The sequence below is a fragment of the Triticum urartu genome, chromosome 7A (assembly GCF_056163025.1).
Source record: "Triticum urartu cultivar PI428250 chromosome 7A, HENAU_Tu73, whole genome shotgun sequence".
NCBI lineage: Eukaryota > Viridiplantae > Streptophyta > Magnoliopsida > Poales > Poaceae > Triticum > Triticum urartu.
The window spans coordinates 488,807,858-488,822,727 of NC_141879.1; positions in this window are offsets into that span (position 1 = coordinate 488,807,858).

Consider the following 14,870-nt stretch of genomic DNA (forward strand, 5'->3'; position numbering starts at 1 on the left):
AGATGAAAGGCATAAGGAATATTCTCCTACAAAGGAAGCAAGACTAGGACTCCACTTGTAATAGAGTAATCCTAATCCTAATAGGACTAGTCATGTAAGCCACCCCTTTAACATATGTAAGGAGGGGTAGGGCACCCTAAGAGGGATAGGTTTTTACAAGTTAGGTTTAGACAGGCAACCCAATAGCTCTCGAGATAGAGCACCCTTGTAATCGTGATCATCATCATCAATATCAATGAAGCAGGATGTAGGCTTTTACCTCAACCGTGAGGGGCCAAACCTGGGTAAAACCTCGCCTCTCTCGTCCCACTCAACCCCTCTCAAGCTATCACATAGATGCGTTGGCCTCGCGACTAAGCCCTGACACTAAGGACATCTGTCGTGACAATTCCATGACAGAAGTGGAAAATCATCGTAACAAGAAAATAAAGTTTATACGATCTGATCGTGGAGGTGAATATTTGAGTTATGAGTTTGGTCTTCATTTGAAACAATGTGGAATAGTTTCGCAACTCATGCCACCTGGAACACCACAGCGTAATGGTGTGTCCGAACATCGTAACCGTACTTTATTAGATATGGTGCGATCTATGACATCTCTTACCAATTTACCACTATCGTTTTGGGGTTATGCTTTAGAGATGGCTGCATTCACGTTAAATATGGCACCATCTAAATCCGTTGAGACGACACCATATGAACTGTGGTTTGGCAATAAACCTAAGTTGTCGTTGGGCTACAATGCTTATGTGAAAAAGCTTCAACCTGATAAGCTCACACCCAAATCGGAGAAATGTGTCTTCATAGGATACCCAAAGGAAACTGTTGGGTACACCTTCTATCACAGATCCAAAGGCAAGTTATTTTGTTGCTAAGAATGGATCCTTTCTAGAGAAGGAGTTTCTCTCGAAAGAAGTGAGTGGGGGGAAAGTAGAACTTGATGAGGTAATTGTACCTTCTCCCGAATTGGAAAGTAGTTCATCACAGAAATCAGTTCCAGTGATGCCTACAACAATTAGTGAGGAAGTTAATGATGATGATCATGACACTTTAGATCAAGTTACTAGCGAACCTCGTAGGTCGACCAGAGTATGGTCCGCACCAGAGTGGTACGGTAATCCTGTCCTGGAGGTCATGTTACTAGACCATGACGAGCCTACGAACTATGAGGAAGCGATGGCGAGCCCAGATTCCACAAAATGTCTTGAGGCCATGAAATCTGAGATGGGATCCATGTATGAGAACAAAGTGTGGACTTTGGTTGACTTTCCCGATGATCGGCATGCCATAGAGAATAAATGGATCTTCAAGAAGAAGACTGACGTTGACGGTAATATTACTGTATACAAAGCTCAACTTGTTGTGAATGGTTTTCGAAAAGTTCAAGGAGTTGACTACGTCGAGACCTTCTCACTTGTAGCGATGCTTAAGTTTGTCCGAATCATGTTAGCAATCGCCGCATTTTATGATTATGAAATTTGGCAAATGGATGTCAAAACTGCATTCCTTAATGGATTTTTAAAAGTATATGATGCAACCCGAAGGTTTTGTCGATCCTAAAGGTGCTAACAAACTGTGCAAGCTCTAACGATCCATTTATGGACTGGTGCAAGCCTCTCGGAGTAGGAATATACGCTTTGATAGTGTGATCAAAGCATATGATTTTATACAGACTTTTGGAGGAGCCTCTATTTACAAGAAAGTGAGTGCGAGCTCTGTAGCATTTCTAATATTATATGTGGATGACATATTGTTGATTGGAAATAATACAGAATTTCTGGATAGCATAAAAGGATACTTGAATAATAATTTTTCAATCAAAGACCTCGGTGAAGCTGCTTATATATTGGGCATCAAGATCTATAGAGATAGATCAAGACGCTTAATTGGACTTTCACAAAGCACATACCTTGATAAAGTTTGAAGAAGTTCAAAATGGACCAGTCAAAGAAAGGGTTCTTGCCTGTGTTACAAGGTGTGAAGTTGAGTTAGACTCAATGCACGACCACTGCAGAAGATAGAGAGAAAATGGAAGTCATTCCCTATGCCCCAGCCACAGGTTCTATCATGTATGCAATGTTGTGTACGAGACCTGGTGTGTGCCTTGCTATAAGTTTAGCAGGGAGGTACCAAAGTAGTCCAGGAGTGGATCACTGGACAATGGTCAAGAACATTCTGAAATACCTGAAAAGGACTAAGGATATGTTTCTCGTTTATGGAGGTGACAAAGAGCTTGTTGTAAATGGTTATGCCGATGCAAGTTTTGACACTGATCCGGATGACTCAAAGTCGCAAACCAGATACATACTTATATTGAATGGTGGAGCTGTAAGCTAGTGTAGTTCCAAGCAGAGCGTCGTGGCGGGATCTACGTGTGAAGCGGAGTACATAGCTACTTCGGAAGCAGCAAATGAAGGAGTCTGGATGAAGGAGTTCATATCCGATCTAGGTGTAATACCTAGTGCATCGGGTCCAATGAAAATCTTTTCTGACAATACTAGAGCAATTGCCTTGGCGAAGGAATCTAGATTTCACAAGAGAACCAAACACATCAAGAGACGCTTCAATTCCATCCGCGATCAAGTCAAGGAGGAAGACATGGAGATTTGCAAGATACATACGGATCTGAATGTTGCAGACCCATTAACTAAGCCTCTTCCACGAGCAAAACATGATCAGCACCAAGACTCCATGGGTGTTAGAATCATTACTATGTAATCTAGATTATTGACTCTAGTGCAAGTAGGAGAGTGAAGGAAATATGCCCTAGAGGCAATAATAAAGTTGTTATTTATATTTCCTTATATCATGATAAATGTTTATTATTCATGCTAGCATTGTATTAACTGGAAACTTAGTACATGTGTGAATACATAGATAAAAAAGAGTGTCCCTAGTATGCCTCTACTTGACTAGCTCGTTAAACAAAGATGGTTAAGTTTCCTGACCATAGACATGTGTGAAGGAAATATGCCCTAGAGGCAATAATAAAAGTTATTATTTATTTCCTTATATCATGATAAATGTTTATTATTCATGCTAGAATTGTATTAACCGGAAACATAATACATGTGTGAATACATAGACAAACAAAGTGTCACTAGTATGCCTCTACTTGACTAGCTCGTTGATCGAAGATGGTTATGTTTCCTAACCATAGATATGAGTTGTCATTTGATTAACAGGATCACATCATTAGGAGAATGATGTGATTGACTTGACCCATTCCTTTAGCTTAGCACTTGATCATTTAGTTTGTTGCTATTGCTTTCTTCATAACTTATACATGTTCCTATGACTATGAGATTATGCAACTCCCGTTTACCGGAGGAACACTTTGTGTGCTACCAACCGTCACAACGTAACTGGGTGATTATAAAGGTTCTCTACAAGTGTCTCTGAAGGTACTTGTTGGGTTGGCGTATTTCGAGATTAGGATTTGTCACTCTGATTGTCGGAGAGGTATCTCTGGGCCCACTCGGTAATGCACATCACTTAAGTCTTGCAAGCATTGCAACTAATGAGTTAGTTGCGGAATGATGTATTACGGAACGAGTAAAGAGACTAGCCGATAATGAGATTGAACTAGGTATTGGAATACCGACGATCGAATCTCGGGCAAGTAACAAACCGATGACAAAGGGAACAACGTATGTTGTTATGCGATTTGACCAATAAAGATCTTCGTAGAATATGTAGGAACCAATATGAGCATCCAGGTTCCGCTATTGGTTATTGATCGGAGACGTGTCTCGGTCATGTCTACATAGTTCTCGAACCTGTAGGGTCCGCACGCTTAAAGTTCGGTGACGATCGTAATTAGGGTTTTTGTGTTTTGATGTACCGAAGGTTGTTCGGTGTCCCAGATGTGATCACGTACATGACGAGGAGTCTCAAAATGGTCGAGACATAAATATTGATATATTGGAAGCCTATATTTGGATATCAGAATCGTTCCGGGTGAAATCGGGATTTTACCGGAGTACCGGGGGTTACCGGAACCCCCTCGGGGGTTAATGGGCCTACATGGGCCCTAAGGGAGAAGAGGAGGGCCGGCTAGGGCAGGCCGCGTGCCCCCTCCCCCTAGTCCGAATAGGACAAGGAAGGGGGGCGGGGCGGCGCCCCCATTCCTCTTTCCCCCTTCCCCTTTCCTTCTCCAATAAGGCAAGAGGGGGGAGTCCTACCCCCCTAGGCGCGCCCTCCATCCTCGTGGGGCCCATGTTGCTCCACCGATGTACTTCTTCCTCCTATATATACCTACGTACCCCCAAACTACCAGATACACAGCCAAATACCTAATTCCACCGCCGCAACCTTCTGTACCCTGAGATCCCATCTTGGGGCCTTTTCCGGAGCTCCACTGGAGGGGGCATCAATCACGGAGGGCTTCTACATCAGCACCATAGCCTCTCCGATGATGTGTGAGTAGTTTACCTCAGACCTTCGGGTCCATAGTTATTAGCTAGATGGATTATTCTCTCTCTTTGGATCTCAATACAAACTTCTCCACGATTCTCGTGGAGATCTATTCAATGTAATCTTCTTTTGTGTTGTGTTTGTTGATATCGATGAATTGTGGGTTTATGATCAAGTTTTTCTATGAACAATATTTGAATCTTCTCTGAATTCTTTTATGTATGATTGGTTATCTTTGCAAGTCTCTTCGAATTATCAGTTTGGTTTGGCCTACTAGATTGATCTTTCTTACAATGGGAGAAGTGCTTAGCTTTGGGTCCAATCTTGCGGTGTCCTTTCCCAGTGACAGTAGGGGCAGCAAGGCACGTATTGTATTGTTGCCATTGAGGATAACAAGATGGGGTTTATATCATATTGCATGAGTTTATCCCTCTACATCATGTCATCTTACTTAAAGCATTACTCTGTTCCTTTGAACTTAATACTCTAGATGCATGCTGGATAGCGGTCGATGTGTGGAGTAATAGTAGTAGATGCAGGCAGGAGTCAGTCTACTTGTCTCGGACGTGATGCCTATATGCATGATCATACCTAGATATTCTCATAACTATGCTCAATTATGTCAATTGCTCAACAGTAATGTGTTTACCCACCATAATACTTATGCTCTCGAGAGAAGCCACTAGTGAAACCTATGGCCCCCGGGTCTATTTTCCATCATATTAATCTCCCGCTAACAAGCTATTTTTGGTGCCGTTTTTATTTCCCTTTATTTACTTTCCATCTTCATAAAAATACCAAAAATATTATCTTATCATATCTATCAGATCTCACTTTCGTAAGTGTTTGTGAAGGGATTGACGACCCCTTTATTGCGTTGGTTGCGAGGATTTTATTTGTTTGTGTAGGTGCGAGGGACTCGTGTGTGGCCTCCTACTGGATTGATACCATGGTTCTCAAAAACCGAGGGAAATACTTACGCTACTTTGCTGCATCACCCTTTCCTCTTCAAGGGAAAACCAACGCAGTGCTCAAGAGGTAGCAGGCCATAGTGGAGAGGAGGAGGCAGGCCACAAGAGGTGGCGCCCCCTCCCCATAGCAGTCTGAATTGGACAAGGGGTGGGGGGCGCGGCCCCCTTTCCTTCTCCCTCTCCCCCTCTTTCCCCTTTCCCCTCTCCGTTGGAAGGAAGGGGGGAGCCGACTAGGACTAGGAGTCCTAGTGGGACACCCCCCACTTGGCGCGTGCCTAGGGCCGGCCGGCCTCCCCTCCCCTCCTTTATATACGGGGGCGGTGGTGTAAGTGCATCTAGTGCCCCTTAGTGATTTTGGTGTATTGAAGACTTATAGGTTAAGGGAGTAATGCATTTGTGAGTGTACATAGGTCTATAAGTCTATGAGGAGTTTGATATTTACAGAGAAAGTCGGCCACTAAAAATGAATGTCTTCAACTAAAGACTTTGGCTTTCTGAAGACTTTGAAAGTGAAGAAATTGGTGTGATCCTGAAGACTTGATATTCATGCAAGGAATATGAAGCTTGAAGACTTTTGTTTTCGTAGTTTCATTTTCTCTTTCTTGAGTCATAGGAAACATCGTACTGTTAAAGGGGGTCGAGGTAAAACTAAGAAAAAGTTTCCAAGTGATGCTCATCTCAAAATCCTACACCTATCAATCCTTTTGAGTGAAGCCATTGGAAATCTCATACAGTTCAGTCAATTTCTTCAGTGATAGAGATGAAGATCTTCTGGTCTCTGAGGAATTTGTTCTGACTGAGTAGTTGGGAATTCGCCACTGCAGATTGCCTACAAGTGAGGAACATGATAGCCCTGAGGAAATTGATACCTCAAATTTCCGACTGTTGTTGTGCTATGCGCCAGCTGTCCCAAAATATCTACCCACCTAACGGTCATATCATTGAAGAACATTTATGTCTCATCATGTCGGGCTGCTCCCTAGGCTATAAATAGCCGCCCCCTACAACCACTAGTTGGTTGGCTGCTCCATGAGAAACTGACACTTATCATTGAGAGCATCCCATCCTCCGAGGACTTTGAGAGAAAATCATCAAGTCAGGAAAAACCCAAAACCCAAACCAAACACCTACAAACCCAAAGTGATTGAGCATCACTGAAGAGATTGTTCCTGTGTGGAACCAATACTTGTTACCTTTGAAGACTGTGCATCTTCCAGACGGTTAGGCGTCATGGTCTAGAGCATCCAAGAGGAAATTGTGGATCGCTGAGTGATTGGGCGAGGTCTGTGTGACCGAGTTTGTGAAGGTTTGGAAGTCACCTGAAGACTTACCACGAGTGATTGGGCGAGGTCTGTGTGACCTTAGCTCAACGAGAATACGGTGAGGAATGTGTGTCCAGGACTGTGTGTCCTCAGGTTTAAATACCTAGCCACTCCAACCAGACATACTACTGTCATAGTAGTTGGAACTGGTCTACCAAATCATTGTCTTCACCGAGCTAACTGGTTCTATTTCCTCAACCCTTTCATTTCCTCAATATTGTGTTGTTGTACTTGATCGTTACTGTTTGAAGACTTTGACCAAAGACTTTCTCAATTTCCTAGTTCAAATTCTTTAGTCAGTTTGTCTTCAGCCTGCTTATCATGTGTTTACGCTTTCTGTACTCATTGCTTGTTTTCATTTGATCATGTTGACTGTGCTACTGCTTTGTTATACTTACTTCTGAGTACCTATTCTGGTGCTAAGTAGTTCGTTGCTTAGGAATTTCCTCACCCTGAAATTCCTCAGTGACGAATTTGTAAAAATCGCCTATTCACCCCGCTCTAGTCTATATAACGCACTTTCAATTGGTATCTGATACGTCTCCAATTTATCTATAAGTTTTTTGTTCCATGCTGTTATATTATCAATCTTGGATGTTTTATAATCATTTTATATCATTTTTTGGTACTAACCTATTGACATAGTCCCAAGTGCTAGTTCTTGTTCTTCCCGTGTTTTTTACATCGCAGAAAATCAATATCAGACGGAGTCACGGAGAATTTTTATGGGCCAAAAGGAACACAACAGGCCCTGGCTGCGCCTGGGGGTGCCCTGTGGGGGGCACAACCCACCAGGGCGCGCCAGGAGGCCCAGGTGCGCCCTAGTCGGTTGTGCCCACCTCGGGTGCCCCCCGGACTACCTCTTTGCTCTATAAATACCCCAAAAATCCCAGAACCATAGGGGAGTCGACGAAATATTCATCCAGCCGCTCCAGAGTCTAGAACCACCAGATCCAATCTAGACACCATCTCAGATGGGGTTCACCACCTCCATTGGTGCCTCTTCGATGATGCGTGAGTAGTTCTTTGTAGACCTTCGGGTCCATAGTTAGTAGCTAGATGGCTTCATCTCTCTCTCTTGATTCTCAATACAATGGTCTCTTGGAGATCCATATGATGTAACTCTTTTGCGGTGTGTTTGTTGGGATCCGATGAACTTTGAGTTTATGATCAGATCTATCTTTTTATATCCATGAAAGTTATTTGAGTTTCTTTGATCTCTTATATGCATGATTGCTTATAGCCTCGTATTTCTTCTCCGATATTTGGGTTTTGTTTGGACAACTTGATCTATTTATCTTGCAATGGGAAGAGGTGCTTTGTAGTGGGTTTGATCTTACGGTGCTTGTTCCAAGTGACAGAAAGGGAAACGACACGTAGGTATCGTTGAAGGATAAAATGATGGGGTCTATCTCTACATAGATAGATCTTGTCTACATCATTTCATCATTCTTATTGCATTACACCGTTTCTCCATGTACTTAATACACTAGATGCATGCTGGATAGCGGTCGATGTGTGGAGTAATAGTAGTAGATGCAGGCAGGAGTCGGTCTACTAATCTTGGACGTGATGACTATATAATGATCATTGCCTGGATATCGTCATAATTATTTTAAGTTCTATCAATTGCCCAACACTAATTTGTTTACCCACCATTTGTTATTTTTCTCGAGAGAAGCCACTAGTGAAACCTACGGCCCCCGGGTCTTCTTTCTCATATAGTTGCTTTTGCGATCTACTTTTATTTGCTTTTATTTTCAGACCTATTAATCCAAAAAAACAAAAATACGTTGCTGCACTTTATTTTATTTGCGATCAATTTATGCAATCCGTTACAACTTTTTCCCGTCACGCACCAATTTCTGGCACCGTTACCGAAAAGGGATTGACAACCCTTTAACACGTCGGGTTGCGAGGATTTGTTATCTGTGTGCAGGGGCTGTTTACGTTGTGTTGCTTGCTTCTCCTACTGGTTTGATAACCTCGGTTTCATATCTGAGGGAAATACCCACCGCCGCTGTGCTGCATCATCCCTTTCGCTTTGAGGAAATATGGGCATAGCTTCAAGCGACATCCAAAGGAATTTTTGGCGTCGTTGCCGGGGAGGATCTTCAACATATAACAGCTTCCTAATCACAAATCTCATCTCCTCGCAATTTACATTATTTGCCATTTGCCTCTCATTTTCATCTCCCCCACTTCACAACAATTTGCCGTTTTATTCACCTCTCTTTTTGCTTGCCGTTTTCTTGCCATATCTGTTTTTGTGTGCACTCTTGTTTGCGTAGTCATGATGCCTCAAAGAAAATATTATGATGTTCCTTACCCAAATATTTTGCTTGAAATTGAGAAAAGTACTAAGGAATATATGACTACACAATTTGAGCATAATAAGTATTTTACTGAAGAACTTAAGGAGCACTCCGTTGTGCTTGATGCTATTACAAAACAACTTGATGATATCAGTAGAGAAGGTTCCAATCTACAATCTAAGTATGCTTTTGCTGAAAGTTTGCTAGGAAAAATATCCGATGCACAAGCTACCATAGTAAATCAAATGGACGCTAAACCAATCTCATTAGAAGGCAAAAGTGATGAAGATCTTAAAATGATTGGTGTTTATTCTATTGATTCCTTGTTTAGTAAAGTTAATATTGATGAAAAAGGGACTGGAGAAGAGTCAACTTTAGGAAGAAGGCGTCCCAATATTCCGGAGGGTGAAAATCTTGTTGAGAAAATTGATGAAAGTGGCTTTGGAGAGGTTAAAACTTTAACTAGTGATGTGCCCACTCTTTTGGATTACAAAGACTTTAATTATGATAGTTGCTCTTTGATTGATTGTATTTCTTTGTTGCAATCCATGATAAATTCACCCCATGCTTATGAACAAAACATAGCTTTTACTAAACATATTATTGATGCTATGATGAATGCTCTTGAACAAAAATTGGAATTCGAAGTTTCAATTCCTAGAAAATTGCATGATGAATGGGAACCTACTATCAAAGTCAAGATTAAAAATTATGAGTGTTTTGCTTTGTGTGACTTGGGTGCTAGTGTTTCTACAATTCCGAAATCTTTATGTGATGTGCTTGGTCTTACTAATCTTGAAGAATGTTCTTTGAATTTGCACTTGGTGGATTCTACTATTAAAAAGCGTATGGGAAGAATTAATGATGTTCTTATTCTTGCAAATAGGAATTATGTGCCCATAGATTTTATTGTTCTTGATATTGATTGCAATCCATCTTGTCTAATTATTCTTGGTAGACCGTTTTTGCGCACTATCGGTGTCGTGATTGATATGAAAGAAGGCAATATTAAGTTCCAATTTCCCTTGAGGAAGGGTATGGAACACTTTCCTAGAACTAGAATTAAGCCACCTTATGAATCAATCATGAGGGCATCTTATGGATCTCGAACCAAAGATGACAAAACTTAGATCCTTGCCTTGTGCCTAGCTAATGGCATAAAACTATAGCGCTTGTTGCGAGGCAACCCAATGAATAAATTTTATTTTTGCTTTTTTCCTGTTTTTGTGTGTTAACATAATTATGCTACTGTTATGATTGTGTTTTTATGTTTTAATTAGTGTTTGTGCCAAGTAAAGCCTTTAGGATCTTCTTGGGTGATAGTTGTTTGATCTGGCTGAAAAAACAGAAACTTTTATGCTCACGAAATTAATTTTGATTTTTTACCAGAGAGCGATAAAATACCAATTCCACTTTCAGTAGATCAACAAACAAATTGCTCAGGTCGTCCTAATTTTTCAGAAATTTTGGAGTTACACAAGTATTCGAAATAGCCAGATTGCTACAAACTGTTCTGTTTTGACAAATTCTGTTTTCTTTGTGTTGTGTGCTTATTTTTATGGCTCTATGGTTTTATTTGATGAGTTTTGTCATAGAAAATTTGGAATACAGTAGATATAATACAAAAACAAAATATTAATAGGTTTGATACAGTACTTATAGTAGTGATTTATTATTCTTATACTAACGGATCTCACGAAGGTTTTGTTGAGTTTTGTGTGATTGAAGTTTTCAAGTTTTGGGTTATCTTATGATGGATGAAGGAAGGATGGAAGAGCCTAAGCTTGGGGATGCCCCGGCATCGCAAGCTATTATCCAAAAATGAGCAACCAACTAAGCTTGGGGATGCCCCTGAGTGGCATCCCCACTTTCTTCCAACGATCATCGGTATTTTGCTCGAAACTGTATTTTTATTCGTCACATGATATGTGTTTTGCTTGGAGCATCTTGTATGATATGAGTATTTTCTTATTTTACTTTGTGTTTTAAGTCATCATTCCTTGCTGGACACACCTATTTGAGAGAGTCAAAATTATGGCATGACTTGTTAGAATTGCTCTCTATGGTTCACTTAAATTTTTATGAGCTATGGACTTGCTCTAGTGTTTCACTTATATCTTTTTGAGCACGGTGTACTTTAGTATTTTTTGAATAAATGCTCTCTTGCTTCACTTATATTTATTTTAGATTTAGTTAAATTTTCAAGAAGTTCTCTCTTGCTTCACTTAAATTAATTTGAGGGAAAGAAAATTTATTATGCTCATGATCTTCACTTATATTTGTTGGAGCTTGTCAAAAGCAACACATGAAAATTAGTCCCAAAGTGATAGATATCCAAGAAGGATATAATAAAAACTTTCATGAAGATCATTGGACAAAATAAACTTGATTCTTAGTAACAATTTTGAGATATGATGATGTGATATGTGAGCTATGTTAGTGAGTAATTATGCTTTAGTAAGAATATTGGTGTTAAGGTTTGTGATTCCCTATGCAAGTACGAAAGTCAATAGTCATGCAATGAAATTACATCCTACTTCTGGTGCATTATTCGGTGTTAATTATGCTTAATGCTTGCTTATGAGATTATTCATTTCTTAGTTGGTCGCTTCCCAATCCTTTGCTAGCCTTCATTTTGCACTAAGTATGATCACTACTTGTGCATCCAAAAACCTTTAAACCAGTTTTGCCACATGAGTCCACTATATCTACCTATATGCGGTATTCTTTTGCCGTTCTAAGCAAATTTGCATGTGCCATCTCTAATTTTCAAAACAAACTTCTCTTTTGTGTGTTTGTTTCGCTCGCGGAGCGGTGAGGGGTGGCTAATATTTTCCATGCTAGATGTGTTATTCTCAAGATGAGTGTTTATTCAGTTGTCATTGCACGAGAGTAAGGCAAAGGTATTAGGGATGCCCAGTCCCGAAATGCAAAAAAATAATTGAATTTACCTTATGTTTTCAAATAATAAATTCCTTGGAAAGTGTTGGTATGGAGGGCAACTGTGGATACGGCTAGCCATGGAAAGTGAAAGTATGGTGGAAAAAGGAATAAACTTTATTTTCTATTTGGGAACCACCTATGATATATCTATGCATGGAAAGTATTGGGAACTCTTAAGTCGTTTTCGTTGGTGGGATGGATACACCTCCTAAAATGTTTTTATCTCTTAATTTTTTCGTTTTGAGCTCTGGCACCTCTACAAATCCCTACTTCCCTCTACGAAGGGCCTTCACTACAAAAAAATACACTTCCATGATGATAAGTGTTTGTCATAGTAGGTCGCTTTTTTGTCATGCATGTACATCCATGACAAATTTATGACAGAATCAAGATAGTCATACCTGTGCTGTCGTAGAAGTGTTCCATGACATTACCAAAATTATCATCACAGAAGTGTCCACTTCCATGACGGTAAATCGCGCATCACAGAAGTGCTTTCGTCAAGGGTGACCAACACATGGCATCCACCTTAACGGAACGCCGTTAAGCTATCGGGTCGGGTTTTGGATCCGATAACCCATTAACAGCCCCGACCAATGGGGATTTTCCATGTGTAAAATCATCATTGGCTAGAGGAAACAGGTGTCGGCTCATCGTCGGGACAGATGTCATCCACTCACTGGACATAATGCGCCTATGATACGTCGACACGTGGCATGGCCCAACAAGTTTAAATGGGTCGGCCCACCTAAAGGCCCACAAGATTTTGCGGACCATAATGGGCCATCCCAGCTAAAGGCCCACGAGATTTTGTGGACCATAAGGGGCCGGCCCAGCTAAAGGCCCACTAGATTTTGCGGACCATAATGGGCTGGCCCAGCTAATGGCCCACAAGATTTCACGGGCCATAAAGGGCCGGCCCAGGTAAAGGCCCACAAGATTTTTGTTTGCCATAATAGGCCGGCCCAGGTAAAGGCCCACAAAATTCTTGCGGATCATAATGGGACAGCCTAGCTAAAGGCCCATGAGATTTCGCTGACATTAATGGGCCGACCCAGCTGTAGGCCCACAAGATTTTGAGGACCCTAGTAGGCCGGCCCGTTAACTGGCTGCCATGTTTTGGGCCAAATGTCGGCCCATATTCGATCCGGTCTATTAATGGCCTGTCACGCTTCGGGCCTAATAGTGGCCCATATGAGATCCGGCCCGTTAAAAGCCTACCACGTTCTGGGCCAAATTACGACTCAGATCAGGTCCGACCCTTTAAGAGGTTTTGGGCCTAATTATGGCCCATATCGGATTCGGCCCATCAACTGGACACTATGCTTTTGGGCCCACTTGCTAAAGGCCCACTTAGTAATTCGGCCTGATATTAGTTTTGGCCTGTTAAGGGTCCGTTTAACATTTCGGCCCTATATTAATTTCAGCCTGTTAAAAGCCCGTCATATAGTGGGGCCTAACTACGGCCCGTTTTGCATCCAGCCTGCTCGCAGCCGATATTTGATTGGGCCAAACAAGGACCAAGACAATTTTTCGGCCTATTAAAAGCCCGTGATTTGATTCGCACATTCATGGGTCGGGGTTCATTTCGGGCTGTTGCCGGCCCGTGAGCTGATCGGCACATTTCAGGCCCAACCTACATCGTGATTGCATGACGGCCCGATTATGTACCGTAATTTTACGGTTTGGCCGGTTTACTGTGAAGACAGGATATATATACAGTAAAATAACTGCAGCATCGTGAATAAGAAAAAACCTATACTATACAATAAAGAAATTACGGCATATTACATCCACTGGGCATCAAAGTTCGCCACTATGATAATAAAGCACAAGCAGACAGCAGATTACACACACTGGGCATCAAAGATCGCCACCAGTGCAAATAAACACGCCGACAAAATAATATACAAAACCGACAGCACTTCAATAGAGTTCAAGAAAGGTTAGCCCTGCTGGGGAGCTGTAGTGCAAGCAGCTGAGCAAGATGATGAGACTGCGCTTGTTCAACACTTATATCTTCCTCACTCTGAAAGATAAACAAGCAGATAGATGACAGGTTTTGCACATAAAATTATCAGTGCTGACAATTCATCACATTTCTTACTGACGAATAAAGTGACACAGTTTAAATTTGCATTAACACAATATGGTATTGTTCAGGTCAAGATATGGCAGGAAATGACATTGTGAAGGAGTTGGCAGCTTCACGACACCACTGGATTACAGATCAAGAACTCATAAGTATTAATGGTTAGTGTGCTTTCAATTTATACCATTTCAGATTGGCAAATAAAGAGATAGTTTAAATAATAGTAGAATGATATGACATTGTTCATAGTTAAGACATTGCAGAATATGACATTTTGCTATGGTGGGTAGGTTCACCACACCACTGGATTACGGATGAAGAACAGAAGCATACATGCAGTGCAAAAGAAGATCACTTGCTCTGTATAGTTTAATTTACATGGTATGAAGAAGGAAGTTGGTTGTACAACTGAAAACTTAAATTGAGAAAGGACAAACTTTTGTTTATGAACTACATAATAAACTTTAAACAAGCAATTTGATGCAAACACCAAAAATAAATAGCTGTTGCAGTCATGCCTAACCAAATATATACAACAAAGTTTGAAGGCTTGAGATGGACAAACTTACATTATTGGTGAAGACAGGCTCTATAAAGGCCTTGTCCATGCTGATGGGGGGCAATTCAAGAAGTTTACCATAGAATCTTCTTCAAAAGCATTGCCTTTATTCTACATTTTGTTAAGAGTAAATATAGATGTGATAATATACGAAAAAATGGAGAATATTTAAGATAAGATGAAGAGTGATGCTACATAACCAAGTAGCTATAAATGTAAGTGCAGCGATACAGGCAAAAGGTACAGCCAAGA